This window comes from Oryzias latipes, chromosome 13 (assembly GCF_053564925.1).
Source record: "Oryzias latipes strain Hd-rR chromosome 13, Olatipes_Hd-rR_3.1".
NCBI lineage: Eukaryota > Metazoa > Chordata > Actinopteri > Beloniformes > Adrianichthyidae > Oryzias > Oryzias latipes.
Window position 1 is genome coordinate 2,248,189 of NC_136249.1, and position 22,040 is coordinate 2,270,228.

The window sequence follows — 22,040 nt, forward strand, 5'->3', positions numbered from 1 at the left end:
ACCCATGTTAGGGCACGGGCTCCGTACTTTTTACTATTTATCCAGCTGGTTTCCAAGAAGGTGGGTGTCTACGGTACATTTAATTATTTTTACTTTTAAGTGTTTACAGTATGTGTTCAAAGCTGTGCAAACATGGTACAAACTCAATTATTTTTAAAAACTCAAGAACAAAAAGTATTTTAGAGACCAAGGTCATTAGGCTCATGTTAAGATCATGTCTGCGTGATGATTATCACTCCTGCTAAGCTGCAGCTCTTCCCATCAGCTGAATGTTGTGCCATTTGATGTCCAAATATGTACAAAGAAGACATTCTGTAATCGGAGGAGATTGGCCATCCTTTATCTGTTCACATGGATGTGCACACATGCCAGGCCATTGGGGGAGACCACTTTAATTAGCACTTAGACTGATGATGACACATCGAAATAAAAAGCGGTGTCCGCCTCCTGCCCACAAGCAGCAGTGGCTGCTGGGAATTAAAACCAAATCGACCAACTTGTTATTTCCCTAACTGGGCGTAATTGGCGGCGCTTTCGGGGGTCAGCCATCTTTGCATGTGTTAATTTAGCCCTATTGACAGCCCGTTTATCCCTCTCATTCTCATTCCAGCGCTGTGTTGGAGCTGAAGCTGGACATTGTGGTTTTTTGTTCAGTGGAATCAAACAAACCGGTAGTGTGTTTGTTAAAGCAGCTCCCTTTTTTATGCAGCTGCTCAGTTCCGCCTCCAATGGCATCCTCATGGTGTGGCCTGAAGTGGCCGGTTCTGCCGTGGCCCGACAGTTTGTTCCACCTTCAGAGGTCGTCACTGAGCGGACACAGATGTGGAGCAGCTGCTGCCCAGAAAGGTAAGATGGAACGGCGTGATGTCTCTGTGAAAGAGGATGCTCTAGTGTAAAATGCTATGTGTTTACAGTCCCTCTCCCATCACCTTTTGATCTAATTCCTATGCATTCCCAGTGGCCCTTTAATTATGGTTATGCTGTTTTTAGCAAAAGTAAAAAAACTTGTGTTGTTTTCTAGAACATAGTTTCTGCAGAGCAACATGAGTTCATCAGAAATTCACCTCTGAGTTGTGGGCAGGAGTCTTGGCACTGAGCAAGCCCGCCCCCACTTCCCGTCACCCGTCTGTTTACATGCTCTCTACTTAGAAATGTAATTTTAATCTTAACTTTCTTTTATATATGTCCTCCGTCAGAACAAGAACCTGTTAAAAAGACAATTTCCACCTGAGTGGGTTTCTGCTTGATTTATGTTCATACTGTGTACAACTGCAGGAAATCTTTTTTATACATAAAAAAGCTTTTGAACAGCAATCTAAATATTCCTTGTTTTGATTGTAAAGTCAGCACATCTTAAAAACACACAAACACACAAATAACATTTTCAAAATGAAAAATAGAATTCTAGCCGGGCTCAAACAGAAAATATCAATTTTTTTACCAGCTGGCAGTTCTGTCAATGCATCCATACGACACTACCAAATCTGAGTTCCTGATTGGTCAAAGTTCAACCTGCTTTAACTCCCAACACAGCTCCATGGCCATCCGTTTGTAGGTAGAGCCTGAAAACAGTAGAAACTTGCAGGAACGCAAGAGTTTTGAATGCAGAAGCCCGAAATGTGGTTGACATGAGTTTCCATGGACTTTTGATTGGAAGGTCGCTGAACGCGCGTTGCTGTTGGCGATGTGAACATAGCTGTACTCTCTCCTTGATCATTGAGTTCTCACAGCCAAATGGAATTGAGGCATTCAGCATTAGCAAACACGACACATGAAGCAATGGAAAGTTTCCTTCCTCTTCAACTTCCAAACAGGTGAGCTGGGGGGGGGTTGTGTCACGGTGACCTGAACTTCTCAAAGTTGTCAATCATAACGTAAGTTAAAATGATTTGGCAACCAGTGGGCTGCATTTCAGTGTGCACACTGCATTTCACACCTCCATCGGCACGATTGAGAAACTGTGGGTGGCCAGCTTTGATAACACTGTGATGCATGATGGGAGAGGAACGTGGTTAAAAGCCGGAAAGTGGGGAGGAAATAGAGACTAAAGTGGGCAGAAGAGTAGGAGCTTCAAGAGTAAAAGGCAAGCAGTTAGAGCTGTTCCCAAGGCTTTTAGAGGTCTGTTATTTGGACTACTTAGTCCAAAATGCTCCACATGGGGAAGTGTGACGCTGACAGAAGTTTCCTCAGCCACAGATGAGGGGAACGTAATGGGCTACATTAGGAAGAAAGGCCCTTCAGGTTTTCAAGATGGTTAGTGTGAAAAGAGAGACTTAAATGTGTCACATACGCTGTTTCTCTGCATTACTCCGCCGTGTGAGTGGTTTTGGAAGAGTCTCTTGTCTCTCATCGACCTTGAGGACACGAAATAAGTCAGAGTCCATTTCCACAGAATATCATTTATGCATGTATTCATGCACATTTGCCTGCATGAGCAGAGTTTGGATGCAAACCTAATTACGTTTTCTTGAAAATGTGACTGGCTCCTCTTTGCACTCCAAGATGTTTTCCTGTTTGGGACAGACGTGTGTGTGTGAGAGCTGAGAGACTACCAGATAGCTGTACAATGAAAAATGAATATCGGAGGTGGAGAGAAAATGTGACAGAGTTGTGTTAAAAAGCAGACGACCTTTCTTGTCGCGTTTTCTCCCCTGTGGTCGTTTACAGCTGCTGGTATTTTTAGCTTGCCGGTTCGCAGCCATCTAGGTGCATTTTTATCCTGACATGATCTACATTTAGATTGATGCCCCACCAAGACCCCTAAAAGTATAAATACGTCCTCATAAGACACTCCTGCAGCTGAAAGGAGCAGAACGACAAGAATGCATCGAGCTATGTCCATGCCTATAACTAGAAGGAATACTTCTGTGAGTCAAATAAAAATTTTATTTGAAGAAGGTTTATACCATCCATCTTTAGGACATTTGTAGAAACAAAAACATGGGCTTCACTCTAAACTTATATCGCATGTTATATGTTATGCATTCACGTTTTTTGCTTTTCTGAACCAAAAACTAAAAGCTGACTTTTTGGTGTTTTTAACATGTTCTTGTAGATTTTTTCTAATTATGGAGAACATATATGAAGTATACAAGAGAATTAAGTTTTAAGTTGAATTTCTGTGTATTTACTTATTGAAGTGTTGTGGACCGGCAGCAGACCAGAAAAAGCTTTTAGTGATGGGCGGGGGCGGGGGCATCCCACGCCACATCCCGCCCACATCTCAGTTCAAGTTTAAAAGACTTGAAAATTGGAAACTGTTGTTTCTGTGCGTTCCTCTTTAATCTTACCAACCTAGCTGTCATTTAAATTCAAGGTTTTATTCTTGTCATAAAAAACAAATTTACAGCAGAGGTGTGTAGACTAACACTGGAGTAAATGTCCAATCTTACAGCCTGCTAAATTTCTCGAATAAAACAAAAACATGTAAAGTACAGACCAGAATTTTGGACACACATTCCCATTCATTTGAAAGAGAAGTTGTGTCCAGACTTTTGGTCTGTACTGTAAGTTATATAATAAGTTATATAACATATATGTAAAATATAGGTTTCTTTATTCATTTATGTATCCACCTTTCCAAATGTAATATCTGAAATTCTTAAGGTGACGGTTTACCGCCATAATAGCTTGGAGAATGAAAGGTATGGAAATGGGGAGAAAAACACTAAAGCGTCATTCAAGCCAGCTCCCTCCCCATGATTCCGGCCCAAACCCTGACTCCACCACCTCCATCCTTGCTGATCTAATAGCCTTGTTGGGACATGATGGCCATCCACCAACCACCTGCTACTCCATCCATGTGGACCATCCAGGGTTACACGGCACTCATCAGTGAACCAGACTGTTTGAAAATGAGTCTTCGTGTGGATCTGGGTCCACTGCAGCCGTTTTTGCTTGTGAGTGTTGTTTGGGGGGGGGGGCGGGGGGGGGGGGGGGGGGGGGGGGCGGCAGAAAGAGAAGAATTAAGTCAACTATGAGCCTCTGGAGGATCCTGCACCTTGATGTTTGTGGGACTCCAGCATCTTAAGACATGTGCTTGCTGCTTTGTAATGGTGTTTCAGCAGCTGCTCTCTTGATCTGATGCATTAGTCTGGCAGAAACCTTCCTCATTCTGCATTTATCTGCACCAACCCTCTGAATCTGCCACAAATCTCTTCATAGTAAGATGATCACGTTAAGGTTTTCCTGAAATATCCAAGGTTTTCATCCCTTGTCCAAAGCATTTAATTATTTCACGCCTTTCAGCTACAGAAATCCTTTTTCTTTCCCATATTGCTTGAAAATGTTGGTCTGCTTAATAATGTGGGACGTCCCTCTTTAGTATTTTTTCCGTTAATTGAAATCACCTGGCAAACTAAATATAACAGGTGTCTGAGATTGATATCAGTGATCCAATGCCTTAAGAAACTATATCATTCAGGAGTTTAACTGAAAAACTACACATTTGTATTTTTATACTTGAATAAAATTAGAGTAATAATTTGAAACGCACTGTAGAAGTAATTTGTAAAGAAGAGTGGAGCCAAATTCCTCCAGATTTGTGCAGAAACCTCCTTATCAACCACATGAAACCTCTGACCTTAGTGCTGCTATTAAGGGTTTTGCCACAAAGTACAATTTTTTTTTGGAAGAGGGATCAAAAATTTATTTCCCTCAATGAAATGGAAATAAATGTATGACAATTCTTAAATTTCTTGGATTTTTTGCTTTTGTTTTGCAATTTTCTATCCCTAACCTTTCAAATGAACCTACCATAGGAAGACAGAATGACAGGTTTTTTTTAGGTTGGCAAACCAACTAAATCAAATACTTGTTTCCTCCACTGCACAGTATATGGCTCTGGAAAGCTCCAACAAATTCATATATTCTGTTTACATAACGTATAGACATTATATGAAATACTAATAACAGCATATTTAACAGGTGTATGAACTGTCATAAGCTACGGACACACCTGGCATGTGACGCACAATCAAGAATGTGCTAAACCTGTTCATAAACCTGCCTCTCTAGACCACAGAGTTCACAATGGACAAGCAGGGAGGGGCTTCTTCTTCGTTATCTACTATATGATAGCGCGTGTTTGCTACCTACAGTTGGAGGAGTCTTGATGTGAAATGTCAAAGTGGTGTAAATCTTTTTCTTTCCCAGATTTATTCAGTTTTATGAAAAACCTGGTTTCACTGAATTCCAGCCGACCACAAACTGCAATTATTATTTCTCCTTTATTATCAAATTTCAAACAGTTGTCATTTCTGTGAGCTGAAAAGGATGCCATCTGTACACTACTACCAAATCCAAGTCCCTGATTGGTCAAAGTTAAACCTGGTTTAGCCTTTAACCTGCATTCAATGGCTGCGCGTTTAAACACAGAAACCCGCGTAGCCACGTGTGAATGTAGACATGCATACACGTGGAAGCGCGTTGCAGAGGGCGGTGTGATTGCAGCTTAAAGCAGTCACTGTCACTGGTTAGCTCTGCATACACTCAACAATGAAACTCGTTTTTTTTCAAGTGATGCAGCATTTTTGAGCAAACAGCACAGAAACCATCACTGTTAGTATTTTCTTGCACTGTCAGCCCTGCTGCAGATTTATTCTTTTTAAAGTCTGAGATTCTCCACCACAGCTAATTTATCTCCTCTGTTTACCTCCTCTCCCATTCCTCAAAGTACCAGCTATGCTTTCATTAGATTTTTTATGAAAGGGAAAACAAGTGACTGATTTGCACAACAAAGTGTTGCTGAGCTTGTGTGCTGCAGCAGTGCTGCCTTTTATCTCCTAACAATGCGTTCTGGCTCTCACAGGTCATCCATTTCACTAGAACAGCTCTCTCGTTCTCCTGACCTGGTGTTTATGGTCCTTCAGGGACATGTATGTGCACCGCTTCCTGTATGGCTTTGAATAAGTGAGCAGTGCTCCTCCAACAGGGAGAGATAAAGATGATAGGCTGAACATGAGCTAAAACATTTACTGTGGAACTTTCATCTGCTGATTATAAAGCCCTTTTCTTGCCGCTTTATGATCAACATCAGACTTTCTGATCAACAAGTTGAACTTTTTTTAATAACCAAGAGAAACACAAACTAGAGCTGATTTAAATCCCTGACCAGCGGTAAATAATGTTAGCCATTAGCTGTTTGATGCAGCAAATTACTTATCAGTTAATGAGACAGATATTACTCTAAGGAGCTGTGCAGATGAGAGACGGAGATAAAAAAGCAGCAATATTGGACTTGCATTCATCAGGTTGCAGGAAACATGACTCTAGATGAATGCTAATAACACTCCATATCTGATGGGTGTGTAATGCGCAGCAAACAGCCGCTGTCTTCTGACCTTGGAAGTGAGGGGGGACCCAGGTTTGAGCCGTTCCTCAGCCGCTGCTGACCACCAAGACCCTCCAAGGTGACTCGAATTAGGTAAAGATGCTGCAAAGATCTACACTTCATTTTTCCATGCAAAAGACAAAAAACTGAAAGGTAATATATTATCATATATATGGATATAGTTCACTTAGAAAGGCTTATGAAACGTAGAATATTGGGGCCTCAGGAGCTCTAAACATATTTTTGTTCTGAAATCAAACGATCTGCATATTTATTTACCTTAAACATGAAACAAAAAGCTATTTTGTTTGCTTTTGTAGGAAGCAATGCAGTATTCACACAAGCCTCATTCCTTTGCATAAGCACAATGCCGCAGCGGCAGGACTCCACTTTTGTCTGCACCATGGAAGCTTCAATGCAATGTCTCCCCTAAATATCAAGATTCTCCACATGTTGGAAAAATTACAACTTCTGCTTGAATGAATTCTTTGTCTGCCGCCTGCGGCTTTGTGATGCTCCACACGGCACTGGATGAAGCTCTAATTCTTGACATTAATGTTGACCTCCTCTCCAGGGTATTGAGGAAGCTGAAGGAAGACTGAATGAAAATGCTAAAGTCCATGGAGGTTTAATGAAACAGAGAACCTGTGCTTCACACCAGCTGAGCGGCTTCCTCAGCAGGACAGATGTAGGGCGGGAGCGTGTCGCCATACATCATGAAGTGACAGAATAGGGAGTTTATTTGCAAACTTCGCCTGAGTCAGCAGAATTGGGGTCACATCCTGAACCGATGATGTGGCACTTAGATGGGACAGATGGCCTCTTTAATTCAATTCCATTTCATTTTATCTATATAGCCCAACATTACAACAATTGTCATCTCAATGGGCTTCATACCGGTAATTGTATAATGAACATGAAATCATAAAGAACATAAAGTCATAGAAATCAATAGGTAAATTCAAAACTAAACTGAACAGACTAAAGTAAACTGGCGTCCCTGCCCTTAGACCAGGGGTGGGCAATTATTGGAAGTCACGGGCCACATTGGGTTCTAAACTTGGATATAAGGGCCAGACCAGGAGCAGATGTGGGGAGTGAGAATGATATAACATGGAATCTGGATGAAAACATTTGGATGGAAAATTAAATTCTAAAACAGAATATTCTAGAGTTTTTAGTTTAAAACTTTTGTTCCCATTTTAGATCTTTTTTGTGAAGCTCTTTGGTACCTTCAAGGAGTTGTAAAGTGCTACATGAATAAAGTTTCATTCATTCATGATCCTTTTAATAAAATAAATAACATTATTTATGAAAAAAAACAATGACCAAACAACACTCTCAATAATATTCAAAGACAGAAATTCAGGAAAAAATATACTGATACGTTTAAAAAACCAAAACCAAAAAAAACAATAAATAGTGGCTCCTCTCCCGTCATATTCCCACTGAGACTTTGAGGTCTGCAGCTCCTCACACGTCTCACAGTTTGCGTAGCTGTTCTGTGTCCTGCACGTCTGTTTATCATCCAGTAATCATGAAAAAGCACATTTCTCTGTCTTCTGCTGCAGCTACGCATAAATCTGTTTTACCTTTTCACATGTACAGATTTCCCTCGTTTATTGCAGGAGTTATGTTCTAACAATAACCGTGATCTGTGAAATCCACGGAGAACGATTCCAGACATTTATGGCAGTAAAACTCCTCACTGCATAAATACACTTTTCTCACACAGACATGAACATTTTTTCCTTTTCTCTTGTTTAAATTCTCAAACCTTCATAGAAATTAAGTTCAGGATCTTAGAATGAAAACAAAGATCTGATCGATCACAGAAAATCACAAATAGTCATAGATCACAGATAATCTGTGACCTGGTTGATCACAGATTTAAAAAAAAAACCTCAAGGTTTCTAACTGGGCTATACTTACACCAGCCAGGGAGACTATCTGATCAGACAGAGCATCTCTGAGCTTTTTAGAACCTAGTATTATTATGGCCCGCAGCAGCAGTCACTAACTGCAAGGACCATATTGTTTTCGCAGTTGGAACGACGACTTCGCCGCCTTTCAGCGAGAATGTGACCCCCGCCGCATGCTGGAAAAGTCACCAAAACGTGCCCACACCTGGGATAAATTGCAAATGAATTTTCCACAGGGTCAACGTCTCCCCCCCGAAGACGATGACATCATGGCCAGCGATCCCGTCAAAAAAAAATGAATGGGCCAAAATGGGCCCCTTTAGCACCAGATGCAAACGATAACTCGTTGCTGGAATTTTCATCAATCGTCTCGTAACTTTTCCAGCTACTCTGGACAAAATGTTGGAATTAGAAGTTGTAGATTTTGAACGGCGTGTGCGTGGCGAGCTAGCAACCGTTGCCATCTCAGCTAGCTCGCGCATTTTTTATCGGAATTTCGTGAAGAGGAATTATGCGAATCCCTGGCCCACGCTGAACAAACGATGTCACGCACGACAAGATCGATAAAGGAATGTTGGCGTAGTAAGCAAAAAACCGTCGCAAAAAAATGCGCTGACTCGGCAAAAATGACAAAATTCTGAACTTTTTTTTTAAATAATTGACTAACGAAACCAGTATACCCTGTGTTCGCGAAATCTTTTGGGCATCAATGGCAAGCTACTGTGGAAAAAATGTTGGAATTAGAAGTTGTAGATTTTGACCGGTGCGTGCGTGGCAAGCTAGCAAAGTGGCGCATTGTTATAACTCCTATGTTTTTCAATGGAAGACTGTGAAATTTTAATGCATGCATTCATGCCTGAAACTGAATACATTGAAAAACCCTGGATATGGACAAATAAGGAATGTGCGCGTGGTTACCATAAAACCACTGTTGCTAAGGACAACAAAAGGTTTACTTTTAATTCCTCCTCCCGAGGCGATTAAAACACAAAGTGGTTGCTATGGAGATAAAACAACAGAAAAGCTGCCATTTTGAAAAAAAAGTGGGTTTTTTACTAACTCATGACATATAGCTCTCATCAATAAAGCAATGTGTTTTTCTGAGTCAGTTGATGATGCTAATCGCAATGCTAGCACTTTTAGCCACATTAGCATAACTAGCATAGTTAGCATAATTAGCATTTTGAGCGATGTATTTTTCTGAGAGAGTTGATGATGCTAATCGCAATGCTAGCACTTTTAGCCACATTAGCATAACTAGCATAGTTAGCATAATTAGCATTTTGAGCGATGTATTTTCCTGAGAGAGTTGATGATGTTGATCGCAATGCTTGCACTTTTATCCACATTAGCATAGTTAGCATTATTAGCAAATGCTGCTTTGACTAGCCTTGATCAAAGGTGGGCGGTGAGGGTTGTGAGGGCAGTGAGGATGGTGAGGGCGGTAAGGGCGGCGGTGGTGCGTAGAGTTGGGCTTGGAAGGCGGGTTGCGTCTGCGGGCCATACAACGCCACTTGCGGCTTTAATGACCTCTGTTTTTTGTGGGTTCAAGAGGAGGTAATTAATTGTCATCCAGGTCTTGATGTTTCTGATGCAGGCATTCAGTTTCTTTAAATTCTCATTCTGGTCAGGCTTCATGGATAAATACAACTGCGTATCTTCGGCATAACAATGAAAATTAAGGCTGTGTTTCCTGATTATGTTTCCTAAGGGTAGCATGTTAAGCACAAACAGGATGGGTCCTAAAACTGAGCCCTGTGGGACTCCGTAGGTAAATCAAGTGCAATGAGAGGAATGTCCATTTACATGAACAAACTGGTACCTATCAGAAAAATAGGATTCAAACCACTGGAGGGTAGATCCTCTAATCCCGATGTCATGCTCTAATCTTTGGAGTAAAAGGCTTTGGTCGATAGTTATTATAACTGGGGGAGGGGGGGGGGGTTGCTTCATTCAATCTAACATAGTCATTCTGTTGGAGCCAAGTTCCTGTTAAGGCTAGTAGACTAAGTTTATTTTATGTTTACAGTTTACACGAGCAATCAGCCGGGTTTTGGCGCATCTGTGGCGTGGCAACAGTAACCTGAAAGCGTGATGTGACTGTTTCACCCAGATCCGCCCCTCCTCTCCGTGACCGGTATGTTAAGATGGCCTTCCTGCGCTTAAGAATCAATGCTCCTGCAACTTCTTCATTTCTTTTCTGCAGAAACGTGTTTTGGCTGCACGCCTTCCTTGTCTCCCCGCAAATAGGGGATTGATTAAAGCTGCTGCTTTGCCTTTGCTGTTTTTAAATTGTGATTCCTGTACAGGTCCCCACTCCTGCTGTGGTGGGACCGTTTCAGACGGGAAATCCCAGCTGGAGGAGACCCCTCTGTGGACGGTTCCCACCAGCTGATCGGCGGCGTTCGGGTGGCTCACTCAGCGCCATTGACCATCGATCACCTTTTATCTTTAGTCTGTAATTGTGAGAATTTTTCTTTTTTGTAATTTTATAGCTTCTGTTTCAGGAGGTGTGAGGCCGAGGTGGTGGACTGCTGTCTGGTGGTGGGTTCCAGTGTGCTGTGTGGTTTTCCCCATCACATGTGCAGTACTTCCCAACAAATGCTGTTGATTGCTTGTGTTTTCGTGTAGTTTTAACCACCTCGATAAGCTCCCCCTCCAGGATATTTTAACTGATGTTATTAAGGATTGTTGTTTTATTAAGGATTGTCTTAACTTTGTTTTAACTAAAATGTAGTAAATTATATTTTAAAGCAAACCACAGCCTCTGCCTTGGTTTAAAGTTAGACCTACAGCTGCCTTTGTCTAGTCTTTTAGAGTTTTACACAGTGATGTATTCACTAGTATACTAAAGGTGCTACTAAAAGAACATGAACATGAATATGAAACCAATACCAATAGCCATCAGGCTAAAACCAAACAGGAGCAAAATAGTCAATCAACGAGGCACTGGATTACGCTCACACAAACTTTTTAGGCAAAGCCTACAGGTTAGTCATGAACTTGTTCCACTTTACTGCCCTCTGCTAAAAGTTGGGGCCACAAGGCAGAGCCCACCATGTTGCAACAACTACAGGAACCTCCAGAAACAGGGATGGTGAGCTTTCCAAAGCAGCGGCGTACAGGAGTTGGCGCTGAAAAGTGAGAAAGGGGTCATTCCAAAGGCTTGTCTCTAAAGTGGGAAAAGCAAAAAAACAACTTCTTTCCCAGTCTTTCCTTTATCACCTGCCCATCTGCCTTCGTGGAGACTTTCAACAAAAAAAGACGTAAGCAGATCAGCTTGTGCATCCATGAGGAAAGGGATTACGATAAGCACTTTCCTGTTCAGAGAAAACCAAAGGCAAGGGAAAATGTTTCTGAAAGCACAAGACAAAGAAGATGGAAAAACTTTTGAGTGATTGAGGCTCTGGAAAACCAAAGATTTGTTCAAGTCTACATCAAATGCATTTGGCGAGGAGTCAGAACTGCTCTGTGGAACCTAAAAGCAGCCAGAATGAGGACAACTTTAAACACCCATTCTAATAGAAATGATGTTTTTGGCATTTTGAAAAATTTTCTGATGTTTTTTGTAGCATTTTTCTGATGGTAACAGACATATATTAAGAAAATGAAGCTTAAAATTCTATTTTGGAGAATTTCTTTATTGAAATCGATTTGAATCAGGAGCAGACGAAAACTGTCCTTCACATGAACGTCTTCCTTTTCCTCGTCTTAACTGGAATCTGGGTCAAAAGGGCTGGATAGCTCTGATATTGCTGCCATTTTTGTTTTACCGTTAATGTTAGAATGGGGCGTGAGGGGCTGTAAGCTAGTAAATGAACCTGTAAACAGAGAGCTCTCAGTAACCGGAGAGGGTGGGGTGTGTGGTTGCTCCTCGCCAACAGTTCGCCCCATAACTCAGAGGTAAATTTGTAATGAACTCCTGCTGCTCTGCAGAAAGTATGTCTTAGAAAACGAGACAGATTTTTAGATTTTGGCTAAAACGGTACATCAAAAGATTGGACTGTAAGAAGCTTTTGTTTCCTTCTCTCACTCCACTGACCTCTAACCCTCTATTTTATGAATAAAGTGATTCAGTTACTGTGTTTTAACACATTTAAAAGCTCAGGATCTCATCAGTTGGCTCAAACATTCAGCTAGATCTGCTCTGTCTCCATATTTTCCATCTGTACCTTCTGGTCTGAACTCAGACACATTTTAAAGCCCAGACTCAATGTAAAACTGATCCTCCGATGATATTTTTTCAGTCTAAAAATCAGCCTCTGGTCTTTTCCTGCCTTTGATGTTAACAAGCCTCTTTAATTGCAATGCTAAAAAAGTTGTCTCCTGTCTCCTCAGAATAATTACCAGGCTCTTTCCAGATTGATGGAAAAAGGGAGGCCTCTTTGATGTCGCCGAGAACCTGGAGTAGAAAATAATGTATTTTTAGAGCAACCCCCGTTTGAATGCAGCACTTGTTTTTGGTTATTGTAACTGCCTGAAGTATAGCGGGAAGTGCCACTACTCGAATCTCAATGATTTCTTGTACAGATGACTTGAATCCCGTATAGGAAAATTACACGAAAAAAAATCCATTTTAGAAAACTGGGCTGCTCCAGTCATTTGGAGCAAATGTGGACATTAATGAGGCCAAATTCTGCAGATAATGAATTGGAATGTGTAGGCAGACTGGATCGATGCAGCTGCAGAGCTTATGTGAGGAATAAGTCAGAAAATACTCTTAAAAAAAACTCCTATGAATTAAAATCAGAAATTAACAGATAAACACTAATAAAACAGTGTAAACCACAAATCTTTGATATTTATCTAGAATTTTAATCAGTAATGAAGAAAAAGTTTGAGTCTTATTTTTCTTTGGTGGGGTGGGGGGGGGGGGGGGGGGGGGCAGAGAAGCTGAACAGAATGCAATCATCTTTTAAAATGACATAAAAAGGCTAAAAAAACTGTGCCCAGTCAGGATTTGGACATGGAATGTTTAATCTAACATTAAAAAAAGGACATTTGCTGGTTTTTATGGAATGTTTAATCACATGAAGGAAAGTGGAGGTCAACAGCACTAATTCAATAACAAATAAACATATAAAAGATGCATGACGCTAACTCGAAGAAGGAATGACAGAAGTGATTTATTATTTTTAACAGTAGACACAGTACTTCATTTAACTAATTAATCTGTAAACTAATAGACAAAAAACTACCAATAAACAATTGTGCACAGGGCTGCACAACATGAGGAAAACTTTTGATTAGCTGTATCAGTGATCAATAATGTGATGACGATATAACTTATGATACATCCAAATACCAGAACAACTGAAAACATAATTTCTAGTTCACTGCAACAGTTTATCTTAAGTAAGAGTCAATTGTACATTATACTCCAAATGACCCTCGTCTACATACATCTAACTAAGGCCGCCTTTACACTGCATGGTTCAAGTGACCCAATTCCGATTTTTTCCTCTCACGTGGCACAGATCGGATAAAATCGGTGAACGTGTAAGCAGGACAAAAGCATATGGATTCCGTTTTTCTCAGATCGGATACAGGCCTCATTCATATGTGGAAATAAATCGGAAACGAATCGGATACGTGCATTTGCGTGTGCCATGTAAGCAGACAAATCAGATATTCCCCAGTAAATGCGAGTCGTACGTCAGTGACGTCAACTCAGGACACCACCAACTGAGATCACGTGACTTATTAAGGTGCTTTTGTGCGCTGATTTTGCTGTCAGCGTGTTACATTTCAGCCTCAGGCTTCAGACCGTAGTTGGAAACCGCTGTTATGTCCGGTCGGGACGCAAACGGTAACTAATGAAGCGGGACACCGTTGATCTGGAATAGGCTAGAAACCGTTTATTTCTTTGGAGGGCGTGTATGCTGGGGACCGCGTGTGTGAGCGCGCGCGTGCGTGCTTGCGAGTGTGTGTGTGTAATGAGAGAAGGGGGTGTGAGCGCGGAGCGGGGGAGTGTCGGCGAACCGTAAATTAAAATAAGGTGTCTCCCCCAAAAGTTTTGGAGTCTTTCTTAACCCCCTCTGGAGGCTGAGGGTTCAGAACGGAAAAGAGAACCCCGAGGAAATCTCCCGTGTGTTTCTGACTACGGTCGGAAAAGAGAAGTCATCGCGCAGGAAAGGTTCAACGCTTGGATCAAACTGTTAGTACATCACGTCTGCAAACATTTCCTCATTCAAAACTCAGAGAGAGCCGAGCAGCTCTCCTTTTTTCCTCCCCCGTGCATCCCCTCAGGAGCGCCCAAGGCAACGCCTCCTTCCGTCGCCGCCTTGCCTCCATGACAACCGCAGTCACAACAGTCTTAAGGAGGACCGCGGAATGCGGAAATACTGCTACGTAGTCCTCAGAATGTCTACGTTTGATAGTTTGAGCATTGTATAGTGTAAATGCAAAAATCAGATACGGGTCACTTTTAAAAGATGATGTAAGCGGGTCGTCAAAAAAATCGGATATGGGCATCAAGACCTGCAGTGTAAATGCAGCCTAAGAGCTTCATCTGACTGCTCAATAATATAAAGGAGTCCATCTGATTGGTCAACAACGTGAAGGGCTCCAATCTGATTGGTCAAATGCATAAAGGGATTAATTTGATTCTTTAAATACTTCAAGCTGCCATAAGATTGTTTTAGCACATTTATGGTCACCATCTGTCACAATTTTCGACAATTTCTGCAATATTGCACAGCTTGATATCGTGAATAATTATTTATTGTGCAGGCCTACTACACATGCATAAATTCAATAAAGTTTTCGTCCTTGGGAAGTAAATGACGCTCTGAGACTATCCAACAGTTAGAATAATGAGCACTTTTTATTTGATAATAAGAGAATTCAGACAAGCATGATGAGCTTAATGACTGTGGGAGTCACTGAAGCTCTTTGAGACCTGAATTTGGACTTATTATTGCAGGCTTTTCAAAATGTAAGCGCCAGAAAATCTAACACTCTAAATATTAAACAAACAGAATTTTTGACCAAAAATAAATATAAGACTGGAAATTCCTTTTTGTGATTTAAATCATGGAAATTGACTGATAGAAAAAGCGTTAGAACACGTTCGGCTTTGAAGCAATCCTTGCTCAAAGTTAACTATGCAGTGGAGAAGTCCCAGTGAACCGATCCCTCAGCTGAATTCACTCAGAGAAACCCAGAAGCTACTTCCATCAAAACCCAACATCTCCCAACAGGGGGAACAAAGAGAGGGACTCCACACGTCTCTGAGACCAAACAAATCAGTCGCACAGGGAGATGAAGGGGAACAACAGGCCATTATGGTAATCACAAAAAGAATGAGAAAGATGAGATGAAAGGAAGCTTCCTTTGTCATTAGGCAGACTGACACTTTCACCAGCTGCAGGACAGCAAATGTGTATTTTGATGCCACAGCTTGCTTTGAAAAGTCTCCTCTGAACACACTAAGAAGTCAATTTTCAACTGTTTTATCCTCTGGTGTAATTTCTCCTCTGTGATACGATAAGAGACCCTCTTTTTTCATACTAAGAGTAGAAAAAGGCAAAAAAGGTGACCAATGATAAATCGCCAGGAAAGCAAAGACACCGTTGATAAAAAGTTTAATGATTGCAAGATGAACGTTTCCCATCTAAAAACCAGTGTTGGGAATGTGACCTCAACAAAAGGAATCAATTATAATGAACATTTTTTTATCCAAAATGTAACTGACTTATTGACTGAATTTATCTATAAAAATTCACAAGTTACCAAGAAAGACTTAAGGTATTATTGTGAAAAAATAAAACTACTGTTTGTCAAAATTGGGACTTTCTGTCCTTGACTTACGATCACAGACATGTACACATATGCATTCTTCAGTATTTATTACAGAGTGTATATGTTGTTCTCAATACACATAAATTCATGTGCAAAGATGGTAATATCTGATCGGAAGATCGCAGGTTTGGATCCCGCCATGTGTCAAGGTGTCCTCGGGCAAGACACTGAATCCCACGTTGCTTCTGCTGGTTGTAGGTTGGCGCCAGTGTTTGGCAGCGTAGCCGCTATCAATGTCTGAATGTGTGAATGAATGAATGGGACTGTGACTGTAAAGTGCTTTGGGCCTTAAAGCAAAGCAGATCACTCGGTTCACTCTGAGATTCCTCATTCTGAATACCATCCGTCCGACAAACCACTGGACCAAAATGGCCACCGTGGCTGGTGATGTAAACAGAGTAGGAAAGGATGAGCCACAGACAAATATAAAGCAGCGATTGTCGTGTTATCAGACAGAAAAAAAGGGTTCAGCTCTTTATTTGTGAGATTTACGAGTTTATTTTAACACAGCTGAAAACGCTTCATACGTGCTTTTTCTGTGTTTCGTTACACAGCGCTGCACTGATGTCCTTCTAAAAGCCAACATGTAGATCTTTAACAGAATTCTCTGTAAACAATACCATAACACCACAACGATGAGACACAGCAACTCATTCAGGGCTCGACATAGCCATTTGTCCGCTGGCCCGGTCCTGTTTTTCGAGCAGTACGGACCACAAGACTTTATTTTTTACTTGTCCGCTCGGGCCACTAAAATATCTAACAATTAATACATTTTTCACCTTTTACAATAAAGTATATTTTGCGAAAACGTGTAGATTTACCTCGTCTTCATAATTTAGTTTTTCTGCTAGTCCTGTGTTCAGACTTCAAGGGTTTCTATGGGAAACCTTTTATCACTCTTCTTCTCCTCTCCCGCCTGCGCGCGCGGCTGTCACTGCCGAGCACCACGCGGCACGCGCTCACTCAATTTTTTTTTCAAACTTTATTGAATGTAACAATTCAATACTAAACAATGTTAAACAGCAACAACGAAGGCACAAGCCAGTGGGTTATTATTACATTTTAGGCAGATATATTTAAACTGACACACATATCAGCGCGCCCCCTGGTGGTTTTTCACCGCGATGATCATAAATCCAACACCGTCACTGAAGAGAGACTGAAGCATGTCAGAGATGTGGAAGACATGGCAGGAAAAGACAGGAATATGTTAGATGGAGTGACGGGTGGAATTAGTACTATGGACAGCAAGATAATTAATGAATGCATTGAAGATGAAACTGTATCCACTAAGCTTTAAGCTGAATGTCAAAGAATCAAAGGCAACTCAAAATACCTGAATCTCAGACTCAAATGGAGTATAAGGTCAAACTACTTAATTTTGTTTTTCTTTACAACACTGTAAGCAGTAAGTATTTCTAGTTAGCTGAATGATCTCAGTAATTTAATTGTATTTAATTTTTCAATTGTTTAATTTAATTAGGTAACTAAAGTAACTAAAAAGTAAATGTAACTTTGCAACAGTAACAAAAAGCAGAACCTTAAGGCAGTCAGAGCAGGAAAGTCAATAAAACTTCTTAACTATTGATTAGGAACAAATGTGAAATAGCAGTGATTAGAAGCAGCATGAAAACTTCTGAACTAGTGTTACCTACTACACTGCAGTGCTCTCTTCAAAACATCTGAAACAGACTAGAGCAGATTTAAGTTTGATATGGTCTATTTTTAGTCATTGAAAAGTGTATAAATAAGTGCTAGATGTCACCAGAATGCACCAAATTGCACCATATTAAAATTTTCCGGGGGGGCATGCCCCCGGACCCCCCTAAAGTTGCAAGCACCTGCGGAGCGGCGGGTCTCGCTGTGCGCGGTGTCGGGCCAGTAACTTTCAAAAACTACTGGCCCTGTGGGCCAGTGCAAATTTCTGGGCTATGTCAACCCCTGTCATTAAAATGTGTTCGGATGAATGCAGGCTCATCAGAATACAGTTTTATGTGATCCACATTGCATCTTACTGTTTTCCCCACAATCTATATGTCATAAACACTTATCAGTGTTCCTTCAAAGCCGCCGTCTTGCCAGTAACCTCCGTGCAGCATGCATCCACCGGACCAAGAAAAAGTGAGTAAAACGTGTAAAAAGCCGTTCCAAATGAATGAGCAAAACATCAAGTTTGATTGAAGTACCACGACAAGGATTGTGAAGTGCAGGACTTCCATAATTTCTGCTTCTAGTTACTTTGCCCGCCTCCCTAATTCCTGACCAATAAGTGAAGAGACTTTTATTCACACGGTTTTGTTTTCAAGCTTTGGTAGGACCAGAATGGTCCGCTTGATGGCAGTCTGAACACAGACCAAACGCAAGGTTCCACGCGTTTAACATGCGGTAAAAACAGTATCAGAAATACTTTAGGTTACTCTGTTACGGAAAAAATAACAAATACTACTTAGAAGTGTCCAAGACTATCACTGCCACTGACCTTTTTGACCCATTAAGAGATAGATCACATTTCTAACAAGTTTGTACCAAACAGTCAAGTTTTTAAAGCATGTATGCCATGTGACAAAGCTAGCTTACAATGTCCAACCACAACAGATGTGACACAATATTGTTGCATCCACTTGTCTTTCAGTGCTGAAAATCTTTTTTACTTATCACCTTATAGCAGCAATTGAGGATGGACTGCTGGAAACTTAGCCAAAATCATGTTGGCTAATAAAATGGGACCATAATCACAACACAAGGTGCATCTGGGGGGTAGTTTCAGCTCGAATCCAAAGCAGAGGTCAGGCTTTTTGTTTGGGTGGAGCAGGGCAGAATGGAGCCCGCTGCAAAAAGCGAAACAACGCAGCTAAAACTCCTGCAGTACATGCTTCCACACAAACAGACAGCAACCCACCAACCCTTTGGGAAAAGTACAAAACACAACCCATCTCCTTTGAAGTCAACACTCTGCACTACAAAAACAAAGACCTTTTCAAGTAAAAGCCAACTCTTGTGGTATGTGTTCACAAATACGACATGCGCTCCTATAGAAATCCTGCATCCGGGAAGAAGGAGCACCGCTGAGGCTCCTCTGCTTTTATGGAGTATCAAAGGCTCTCAAGTTCTGTTCAAGCTGGAACAGAGGGATGGAAAACTGAAACCTAATAATCCCTGGGTTTGAGGCCATCTGCAGCTTTAGTCTTCACTTTTTTGAAGTCACCTGTTTATAGGAGTCTGACCCAGCAAATGTTAAAGAGGACAATAGGCATCTTGGTCAGTGGTTTTTGTTGCTTATAGCCTAGAAGCAGCTTCACATCTGGGGTTTGTTCACTGTCTGAGGCAATGCCTGATGACTCTGATGGGGGAGTAAATAGTGCAATTCAGCACACAGGTCCTCCTAGAATGGTGATTTATGCTCTAATTAGATGCTCTGCATGCTCTTCGGGGCTGTCAGTGACCCTCTTTTAAAAAATGTTAAAACGGAAATTTGTCATGGTGCCTCTGGGAGCCCTCCCCCTCCCATCTCTACTCTGCTCTCCAGATTGTACCCAGCTGTTGGCACTCACCTCATCACCAGCCAGCTCTACTTAAGAGGAACCTTCACCAGCATTCATCCCCAGTCCGTTGCCCCTCTGTGGTGCTTACCTGGTCACCTAGTCATGTTATCGAGTTTATGCTATCCTTACTGCTTCACTAATTCCAGTTTGTGCCTTGTCCACAGACCATTTCCATGTGTTCCAACCTGGTTCCTTCCTCCACACATACCAGCTAAAAATCCTCAGAGATCCTTAACCTCCAGCCACGCCACGTCTCTGAGCCACGACTTCAAATCACGCAACTCCTCCCCACCTCTCCTCAAGAGCTGCTACGCCTTTGGACAAACATGGTTTGCACTTACCCTCTGATCATCATCCAGTCACCATCTACAATCTGGGACAATGAATCATTTAATTCAGTTCAATCTCCTGTTTTCCTTCCGGGTTCCAGCAACTGGGTCTGCTCAGCCTTGCAGATCATGATGAAATTAAATGCAAGATTGATATTGAAAATAAATGGTACAAAAACAAGTTGTTGCTACTTTTTTTTTTTTTTTTTAGAAGTCTTTGGTACTTTATTTCTATTTTTTTTTTCTGTCTTTAAGCTCTCTTCCTTGTTCTGCTGGGAAAGAAGAGACCGTTAGGTTCTGTCTGTTTTATATGAGAGCTACAAGTCATCTCACTTGTGTTTCAAGTCTTTTCCTAATAAATAGGAACTTTTGGGGATTTTCTTGCGTCCTGCATATTGTTTCCACAGCGAACTTGACAGTTATGCCATGTTTTTGTTTTGGATTTTTCTTGGCATTTTTCTTGTAATTGAATATAGATGAATTGCAGATACTTCACTTCATAAATCAACTGTTTACTTAACACTGTAGTAGGGTGTTAATGACACCTGCAAACTGTGAAAAAAAATAGAAATGCTAAATAAGGATTTCTGTTGATCTAGATGGGCTTTTGTAAAAAAATAAAATAAAATAAAACCTCTCCTCCTGTCTGCCTCATTTGCCCTGTGCCATGATAATGCAAAATTTGATGAAGTATTATAATTTATTTATTTTGCCACTTTATGTCATGCAGATTCTTACGCCCACCAGTGTCTAGCAATGCAGTTCTCCTGGTGATTCTCCATTTGTTTTTGTTTTTCTTACGCTCAAAGCATGTATTTGTATGACCAAAAGATAAGCTATGAATGGCATAAACGGTAAAATGTAGTAAAAAAGATGGACTTAGTTTTGACAGTCCACAGCTGAATATTTAAAGGTCACCATCTTCTTTGTCTTTAACGCACATTTCCAGATGTTCATAACGTGATACACTTAACGATGCAGAATAGATATGTGAAAAACCTTCTCATCAAATTCTTGACAAACTAAGCTTTTACTGTGTTACACACAAGGTAAAAACATACTGTTATGAGATGTGAAAATGCATTTGGTCCATGGAGTTTGATACGTTTATCTCACAGCAGGAAATATTTTCCTGGGACTTGGATATTTTTTCCAACAATTAGTGCAACTTCCTCCCAAAAGCCAAAACTTTAGAAGTCCTTTGTGATGATCAGTGATTCTTACTTATCCATGTGAATGAGAGTGCAGTCAACTGTGACCCTGATTGAGGCTAATAGATTAATCAATATATTGGTTAAGTCAACCAGATCGATCTGTCTGAAGCAGGCTGTTAAGAAATCATTTCCAAATAAAATTCATCCATCATAAAGATCTTGGAAAATACCATTTCTATTGAGACATGGTAGGTCCATTTAGCATAAAAATGATCAAGTGCATCACAGCAGACAACAGACGTGATGACATCATGGTCTATATTTGCCAATCTAATGAGCAACTATGCCACTTGGGTTTTTTTCAGAGATTCTAAGAAATTTCTAGGGAGCTGGATTTTGAAATTGTGGATAGTGACGGCAATACAAAATGGCAAAATAAATTAGTAAGTAGCGAAGGAACCTATGTCAGGCTACGTTCATATTGGACTCAGAAACTGGAGTTCAAGTGACCTCTTCTAATGCAAAGTGTATGTAAATACATATGTATGGGCATTTCGGGCCACTGCGTTCTATACTCCCACGTTCACGCGTCACTACGCAAGTTTGAAACTCAGCTTTTGGGATCTCCGTACAAAACGTGTGACCATTGAACACATCTATTGAAGGTTAAACCAGGTTGAACTTTGACAAATCAGGGACTCTGATTTGGTAGGGACATATGGATGCCGTCCTTTTTCAAAACACAGATGTGTCAACCATTTGAAAATTGATCATGAAGGAGAAATGAATAATTACAGTTTGTGCTCGGACAGAATTCTATGACACCAAGTCTTTCATGTATCGGAATAGAGCTGTGAAAGAAAAGCCTGGAGCAAGATTCACCAGATTTACACCGCTTTGACGTTTCACACCAAGACCCTTCCGACAGTACAAACTTGGTACTGTTTCAGCAGAAA

General features: G+C 41.0%; 1 protein-coding gene and 1 long non-coding RNA gene across 2 annotated transcripts in view; one reads left to right on the top strand and one right to left on the bottom strand.

The window, feature by feature from the left end:
- Positions 1-22,040, bottom strand: part of LOC101159373 (calsyntenin-2) — a 404,380-nt gene that overhangs the window by 320,319 nt on the left and 62,021 nt on the right. The gene's annotated exons all lie outside the window — the stretch shown is intronic.
- Positions 708-10,701, top strand: LOC144981386 (uncharacterized). Its single transcript, XR_013647052.1, has 3 exons — positions 708-846; positions 10,283-10,390; positions 10,563-10,701. It is a non-coding gene; the product is annotated as an uncharacterized LOC144981386 (long non-coding RNA).